General features: G+C 45.0%; 1 protein-coding gene across 3 annotated transcripts in view; it reads left to right on the top strand.

Moving 5' to 3' along the window:
• The first annotated feature begins 4,498 nt into the window (after positions 1-4,498).
• The window catches only part of EZH1 (enhancer of zeste 1 polycomb repressive complex 2 subunit), a 30,934-nt gene continuing 26,859 nt past the window's right edge, over positions 4,499-8,573 (top strand). The window contains exon 1 of one of the 3 annotated variants that reach the window (XM_069603800.1): positions 4,499-4,692. The gene's annotated coding sequence lies outside the window, so the exon portion shown is untranslated. Of the gene's footprint in view, positions 4,693-5,059; positions 5,162-8,573 lie in introns of those variants that run through there. The other 2 variants (XM_069603798.1, XM_069603799.1) reach the window with 2 other exon arrangements.

Here is an 8,573-nt window from a genome sequence, read left to right as displayed (position 1 = left end):
GCCTCACCATTTACCAGCTGGCTGATCTTGGGCAAGTTCCACAATCTCTGTAAGCCCTGGTTTCTTCAGTTGTAAAATGAACATAAGAATATTGCTGACTTCCTATGGAATGAGATGACCCATTATAAAAAAACTTAGCACAATTCCAGGCACACACTGAATGGTCAGTGTTTGAAGGCTGTAATCGTTTTCTGTTTCTGCAGTTATACAGTCAAGGACCCTGATAGCCAGGAAGGAAGCACAGCCCATTAGCTGTCCACCCGACTGGGGCCACTTCCCAGGCCGGGCCTTGCCAAAGGCGTGTCCCGTGGGATCAAGGCCCTGCATTAACTGTGCTGAGAGAGTGAGAGCGGGTAGCACCACCCTAGCCGTGGGCTTGGAGCTTTCCGAGTATGTGCAAAGCAAGGCCTGAATCCCACCCAAGTAATCCCCCAAAGTAATTCCGCTTCCTGCTAGAATTATTTACCTTGTAATTAACAAAAACTAAGGAGGCCCTTTTCTAATATTTTGGCTTGGAGGTTCAGAATTTAAACTTTTTAAGAGCCACGGACAAGGGTTTATTGTGGGCCTGTTCTTACTTGCTGAACTGAATGCATTATTATGATTCCGAAGCAACTAGGGGTCAGAGGCTAAGTACCTGAGGCGGAAAGCTGGGTTTTGGAGATCAGAGGACAAAATGTCCAGGAGTAGAGAAGCTTCAAAACTTGAGCTATGTTTCCAGGCTCAGTGATGTCCAGACCTCAACTTGCTTTGGAGTCGCCTTTGCCTCTGACTCTGAGTGTTCAGGGAGGGGTCTGGCAATTCAGCTGGCCCCACCAAGGCCTGGGCAGCAGCCCCAGTTTCTGGTGACCTTAGTGCAGGCTCTGGGGTTGTGCTGTGCTTTGTTTGCTTGTTTGTTTCTCCACAGCAGGGTGGCCTTCCCCTGCTTCTGGGTGGGAAATGGGGGAGGAGAGAGGATGGTCTGCTCCCATCTCCACAGCTGTGTTTACACTTCCCTTGTCAGGGACTGTCTGGGGCTCAGCCTTTCTTCACTCCTGTTTCCCCTTGGAGAAACGCTATTTGATAGCCCCGTGGGCTTTACAAAGGAGGGGCTGAATGAGCAGAGGGGTCACCGTCCAAAGGGGGCTGGAAGGAAGGAGGAAGGGAGAAAAGTTGGCAGAGAGAAAGGAATAGTGCAGAATTCTGTTTGATTTCTGGGAAGCATCAGCTCCTTCCGTTCCTAACAGTGGCCTGAAGACCAGCAGGGGACAAAAGTACACTTAGAACTTGCCTGCTTCAGAAGGAACAGAACATGTGACAGAAATGTCGTTTCTTACCACTGAGGGGAACAAAATCTTGTTTGGGGATGGGGATACTGAGGGCACAGAGAACAGTCTTCCCTGAGGCTTCTTTGGGGCCAGTGGTCAGAGACACAGCACGTGAAAGCCAAGAAGATCATGCTAAAATACATGCAAATTTAAAAGGATTTAAGAAAATGGTCAAGCAAATAATGCTCTTCTTCTCCAGGGAGCAAGTTGAGCTGGTATTAATCAGTGTGCTAGTATTGCTGGACTCTCGGCCAAGCCTGGGAGAAGGGCTGCCAAGGCAAATCAGGCCTCAGGTTTCAGAAATTAAACACATAATTTTATTTTTCCGAAATAGAGAACTTTCGGAAAAAGAACCAACCTCATTAGGCTACTCAGCACACTTTGTCCAGTTTCTTTTAGCCCCAGAGGCCTGCGATTTAAGAGCAAGATGAGCAACTGGAAGCCAGGAGTGACACAGTTATTCCTATTAACTGCCTGGGGGTGGGGCTGGGAGGAGTGGGGCAGGGGTGATGGTACTGTTTTTCAAAGGTCCAGTAGCTGACCACTTGCCAACAGTTTTTCTACGAATTTATAGGACAAAGACCTGAAGGGTTGGAAGAGAAAAAGAGGAAGAGCTAGCCAAACAAAAAATTGGCTTATAGTATCTCATGGACCTGGGTCAGCTAAGAAACAGCCTGGTCTAGGAAAAACTCTCTCCCTTCAGAGAGGGAGAGAGGAACCAATTGGCAGACAAATTTTCCCCAAGAACCCCACAATTATTGGTGATGTGGAAAGTTGTTTTTATAATCCTTTAGTGAACAAAGATTATTAAACCCTGGGTTTAGTCCTATGCCAAATGTTGTGATGGATAGGAAAGAGGTAGACAGCCTGGTAGTGAGTGTAAGGTGGTAACGGTGTTGAAGCTGGGAGAGATCTTGGGGGATGGGTGGGTTAATGAGGAAGTGGAATTTGAGATGGATTATACACTCTGATCTATAACTTTGACATAAATCCCTTCACCTTCCTTCCTTTCCACATCAAAATATTTTTGTAAATATATTGCCTTTGTTATGCAGAATAAAGACATTTGTTCTCCTCTTGTCACTTGGCATACTTCATGCTTCCCTAAAACAATGTGGGTCACTCCCATGGTGTTAGTTACCAACAGAGTTGATGTTCCCAAATTGCTCTCCAGTCTCAGTCCTGATGTTCAGATCTTCTGAACATCTTCCCTTAGGTAACTCACATTCCTTTTTTTTTTTTTTGATCTGCCACCTGCCCACTCCCCCCACCCCATCCGCCTTTTTTCAACCATATTCTTTATTTCTACAAGTGTTTATGTAGTGTAACATAGGGATCCCCAACCTCCAGGCCATGCACTGGTACCTCCTATCAGATCAGTGGCAGCATTAGGTTAGAAATAAAGAGCAGAATAAATGTAATGTGCTTGAATCATCCTGAAACCATCCCTTCCCCCATCCGTGAAAAAAACTGTCTTTCACAAAACTGGTCCCTGGTGCCAAAAGGCTTGGGGACCACTGGTGCCATGGTTCTTAAGCTTGTTACACAGTGGAATCACTTGGGATGGTCTTAGACTTCTTGAAGCCCAAGCCAAACTCCAGACCAATGAATCAGGCTCTCTGAAGGTGGGAGGAGGAAATCAGTAGTTATTAAAGCTGTCCCGGTGACTTCAATGTGAACCGAGCTTGAGAACCACTGATCTAAAAAAGGCATTTGGAATGGAAAGGAACATCATGGCAAACTGCCAGGTGGGAAGGAATATTTACTTTGATTTGGTGGTGAATTGGGTGTAGGCAAGAGAATAAAAGAAAAATTTCTGATATAAGGAAAAAAATACTAAATCTGACATCCAGAGACCTCATAGGGTAATTTTTTATCAAGACAATCTTTTAACTCCTTTATGCCAGAATAGCTTTGTGTGGGAAACTAAAATCCTCCCTACCTACTTTACAGAGTTGTTATGACTATTTGGGAAAAAAATTATTATCCGCTTTTAAATTATGTATGTAGCAGGAATTCCCTGGTGGTCCAATGGTTAGGAACCCACACTTCCACAGCAAGGGTCATGGGTTAAACAATCCCTGGTGGAGAGAACTAAGATCCCAAATCCCACAGTTGCATTACACAGCCAAAAGAAAAAAAAGTATGTGGAGACAAATTTAAGGTGCTGTATATTTGCATTTTAAGATTTATTTTAACTTTATATTTTGAAATAATTTCAGATTTACAAAAGTGTTACAAGTGTAGAGTGTTTCCTGTACTCCCTTGAGCCAACTTCCTCAATTGTTGACAAAGTTTGATTGCCCACACCAGGAATTCAGATCGACGAAATACTATTAACTAATCTATAGATCTTATTTTAATTTCATCAATTATCCCACTGTGTGCCTTTTTTGGACCAATATCCAATCCAGGATCACACATTACATTTACTTGTCATGTCTCCTCAGTCTCCTCCAATCTGAACAGTTCCTCACCGTTTGTCTTTTTTTTTTTTTGCCCTGCACCCTCGACCCCCTCCAGCTGAAGCACAGTCAACCACTGGACCACCAGGGAAGTCCCAATCTTGATATTTTTGAAGATACTAGCCAGTTATTGTGCAAATTTACCCCTTATTTTGGATTTGTCTGTTGCTTCCTGCTGGTTAATTCAGCTTATGCATTTTTTCAAGACTACTGTGGAACGGATTTTGTGTCCTCATTGACTATTGAGAGGTACTTAGTAAAAATACTATCTCAGCACTAGTGATATTAACTTTGATCATTTGGTTAAGGTGATGTCTGCTAGATTTCTCTCCTGTAAAGTTACTTTTTTTCCTTGTGTAACTTAATATGTATCTTGTGAGAGGATACTTTGACTCAAGGCAACTGATTTGAATCTAAGTGACTGGGAAAACTATCGACAGAAATAGGGAAGCCCGGTGTATATAAAGCAAGAATGATAACTTAGAGCCCTAGACGGGTGTTTGGGGACATTTGTAAATCAAATATCTGTCAAAGATCTGTATGAAGGGGTTGCAGGTTGGTGTCAAATGCTGAAGTGAGAAATGGCATGTCACCAGTGTGTGGGGATGGTGCAACGCTGGTTGGGTCTTCAAGAAGATAATACTGGCTCCAGGAAGTTTCTCAAGAGCCCTTCCTGTCCCCTGACAGCGCCGCCTTAGAAATCTTCGGGGCGGGTTGCACCACCTCCGACTCCTGAGTTTAGGGTACTGGCGCCAAACCACAGACCTGCGAAGAAGGAAGCCCAGGGAGCCTGACCACCGGGGCGCGGGCCGTGCAGTGCGCAGGCGCCCGGAGGAGGCGCGGGGCGGGGCCGCTGCGCGGGGGCGGGGCCGCGGCGCGCAGGCGTGCTAGCGGTGGGTCCCTGCGGCTCGGGATGGAGGGTGAGTGAGTAAACAAGCCCCGGCCCGCCGGTGGGGCCGGGCCTCCGCACCTCGCCACCGGGGAGCCTGAGGGAGGGAGAGTCGAAGGGGTCAGAGAACTAGGGGGAAGCGGAGGGACACACCAATTGCCTGCCTGGGCTTAGCGGGGCGCCCACTCCCCGTTCCGAGAGCTGGGGTAAAGAGGACAGCTGGCCGAGCGAGCCCCAAGCGAGGACCGCGTCTGCGGCGGGGAGGGCGGTGTGTCCAGGAGGAGGAGCGGCGGGGGCGGGCCCGGGAACGCGAAATCCCGTTGGAGGGCGGGGTGGGCCAGGTGGGCGGGACCCCCGCGCGGGTTGGGCAAGGTGGGCGGCGGCACCTGCGGGGGCCCATAGCGAGGTGGACTGCTGGGGACTTGAGGAGGACCAGACGCGAGGGGTCAGCTTTCGATGACTTTGAGGGGTGTTGAGGAAGCGGTAGCAGTAAAAACGGGGTGAGGCGAGTGAGGGTCCTAAGACGCAGAATGGAAAGGGGCGCTCGTTCTCGGGGTCCAGGCGGTGCCGCGTGCCTCCGGGTTCTCACGCTCTGTGCCCCTCTCGCCTCCCCCAAGTCCTGGCCCTGAGTAAGAGGCTTCTCTCCAAATTTGGTCTCTCGCCAATCCCTGCCACCCCAGAATTCTCTTGGGGATCAAATAATGTAAGGGAAAGAGCCTTGAAGCAAAGGCAAGGTGGTGTATTTGGGACGTGCCTGTTAGGAAATGTGGAGCAAACTTATTTCGGTAAAAAGTTACTACTGAGAAATTGTTTCGGGGGAGGGGAAAGGATGTGGAAGAGTGTTCGTGCCGCCGGTGGAAATATTGAGAGTGGGCTTTTCATAGGTGAAATACGGGATTGTAACTGGAGTCGCTTAGGTATCGCGATAGTCCAGAGCTAGAGGGATGAGGATGGGGGCTAAGAGGCGAGGTAGCTATGGGTGCGTGTGAAGATGGCCACGAATGCGAGTCTCTTCCGCCTTTGCTGCCATGATGCCTGTGAAGAGAAAAATCCCCCACCGGGTTCTTCTAAGTTTAAGAAACTTAAAGGAAGTTTCCAGCGTTAGAAGGTGCTAACTTTATCAGAGGTTTCTGTGAGAGCTTGTCTATTTTAAGCCTTGGAATCCCTAGAGCTGGAATGTGTGGCATTGATAAAAGAAGATTACTTAATTGCGTAGAAGAAAGTCTGTATGAGGAGATAAAGTACTTTAAACACACACGTGCGTGCACGCATTTATAATAGAGGCAAAGATCATCTATAAAGATGTAATAATACTATTATTGTCATGCTGAGTTGTGTGTATTACAGATAGCTGGAATTAATTCTCCCAGAATTATTTCTCCCAGAGAAATGTTGGCTTGTTTTATTCACTGATGCACTTTGAATGCTAAAACAGTGCCAGGCACACAGTAGGTGAGCAATACATCTTTTAAAAAATTAGTTATCTGTTTATTTTTGGCTGCGTCGCATCTTAGCTGCAGCACTCTTTTGTTGCCTCCACTCCTGGCAGCATGACTGCACTCCCAGTGCCAGAGCCTTTTGATCCCTGTTCAAGGAACTAGATTCCACCTGCTGTAACTAAAGATCCTGTATGCTCCAGCTAAGACCTGGCAGAGCCAAGTAAATAAATAAATATATATATATATATTTTTTTAAGTTTATGCTTTGTTAATTAGTTACTTTCCAAAAAAGATTTGAGGCAAGTGTTTTAGCCACTTTGGCCATCTGATGCAAAGAGCTGACTCATGGGAAAAGACCCTGATGCCGGGAAAGATTGAAGGCAGGAGGAGAAGGGGATGACAGAGGACGAGATGGTTGGATGGTGTTGCCGACTCAATGGACATGAGTTTGAACAAGCTCCGGGAGTTGGTGATGGACAGGGAACCCTGGCATGCTGCAGTCCATAGGGTCGCAAAGAATCGGACATGACTGAGCAACTGAACTGAACGTTTGAAAAACACTTTACATTTCTACATCAGACAGTTAAACTGCAGAGAAAAAAGACAAAAAAGGCAGAGGGTCTGAATAGGTATTTTTCCAAAAAAGACACACTGATCACCAACAGGCACATGAAAAGCTACTCATCATCACTAATCAACAGGGAAATGCAAATAAAAACCACAATAAGATATCAAACAGATGCTGGTGAGGATGTGAAGAAAAGGGAACCTTGCTGCACTGTTGGTGAGAATGTGAATTGGTACAGCCACTATGGAAAACAGTGGAGATTCCTTAAAAAATTTAAAAAACTGCCATACAATCCATCAAGTCCACTTCTGGGTATTTAGCTGAAGAAAATGAAAACAGTAATTCAAAAAGATATTTGCACCCCAATATTCAAAGCAGCATTATTTACAATACCCAAGATATAGAAACAACCTAAGTGCCCATCAACAGATGAATGAGTAAAAATGTGACACGCACAAAAAATTTTGCAAGTTAACAACAACGTGGATAGACCTGGAGGATATTATGCTTCTTGAAATAAGTCAGACAGTAAAAGATGAATACTGTATGTTTCCTGTTATATGTGGAATCTAAAAGATAATAGAACAAATTTAAAAATGAAAATATGTAGAGAACGGTGAAGATAATTAGGTTAGGATTGAGGGAGAGGGTTTTAAGAGGAAAAATTGCTTTCAGAGAATACCTCCATTCCAGAAAATGCCTAGTTTTGCTTATTTTTAATTTCACCAAACTGTGTATTGAGCTCTTACCCAACATCTTTAGTCCAACTGTCTTATCATTTGGGATTTCATCACTCCAAACCTTGAAGGCAAGAGTTCCTTAATGAGGTAGAGTTTAGTGCCTCTGATGTGTTATGTTCTCAGACGTACTTGCCCTAATATTTTGATTCAGAATGGAATAACTGAAAAGTCTTGTTTTATTAATGATAATGAGCAGTCTACATACTTTTTTTTTTCCTAGCCAAGCTTCAAGGCTTATGGGATTTTAGTTCCCTGACTAAGGATCGAACCCAGGTTCTCAGCAGTGAGAGCATGGAGTCCTGACCCCTGGCCTGTCAGGGAATTCCCATTAGACAGAAAACATTAAGCCTTGTGCTTCTGTAATTCAAAACCAGTCACGATAGAGCTGTAGCCTGTTAGGAGTTTCCTTTAACTCATCTGAATCAGTGTTGTACATCCTAAGAGCCAGCGTTTTCCTTGGGTCTCATAAAAGCTAATTCTGCTTTGATTTTTGTCACTGTTGTCTCAAATGCACACAACCTGATTCTCTTAATAAAGCAACACTAGAAAATGTTAATGCTATAATTTTATTTTAAATTAAGAATTCAGGGTCACAACTTCTTGTTAGTGATGTTTTTTTTCTGTATGTACAGTGCCCAGAGGTTCAGTGAGTTTTCATAAAAGTACATAGTTAGGGCTTCCCTGGTGGTTCAAGATTATCTGCCTGCCAATGCATGGGATGCAGGTTCAATCCCTGCTCTAGGAAGATCCCACATTCTGCATGGCAACTGAGCCTGTGCACCACAACTACTGAGCCAGCACTCTAGAGCCGGTACTCTGCAAGAGAAGCTACCACAATAAGAAGCCCGAGCACCGAAACTAGAGAGTAGACCCTGCTCTCCACAACTAGAGAAAGCCACATGACCCTGAAGATCCAGCACAGCCAAAAACAAATACGTCTTTTTAAAAACTGCACTAAAAAAAAGTTCATAGTCATATAACCATCACCACAACCAAAGTATTTTTATCACCTCAAAAATGTCCCTTATGCTTCTTTCCATGTAATTCCTTTCTAGAATCATTCTAGTCATATAAGTATAATCATAAAGTATAAAATTTTTGTGTCTGATTTCTTTCACGTAACATAAGGCTTTTGCAATATATCGGAACTGTTTGCAGTACATCT

Source organism: Ovis canadensis, chromosome 11, assembly GCF_042477335.2.
Source record: "Ovis canadensis isolate MfBH-ARS-UI-01 breed Bighorn chromosome 11, ARS-UI_OviCan_v2, whole genome shotgun sequence".
Classification (NCBI taxonomy): domain Eukaryota; kingdom Metazoa; phylum Chordata; class Mammalia; order Artiodactyla; family Bovidae; genus Ovis; species Ovis canadensis.
Note: the sequence above shows the minus strand (reverse complement) of the source record. Positions and strands in the feature narration are given on the sequence as shown.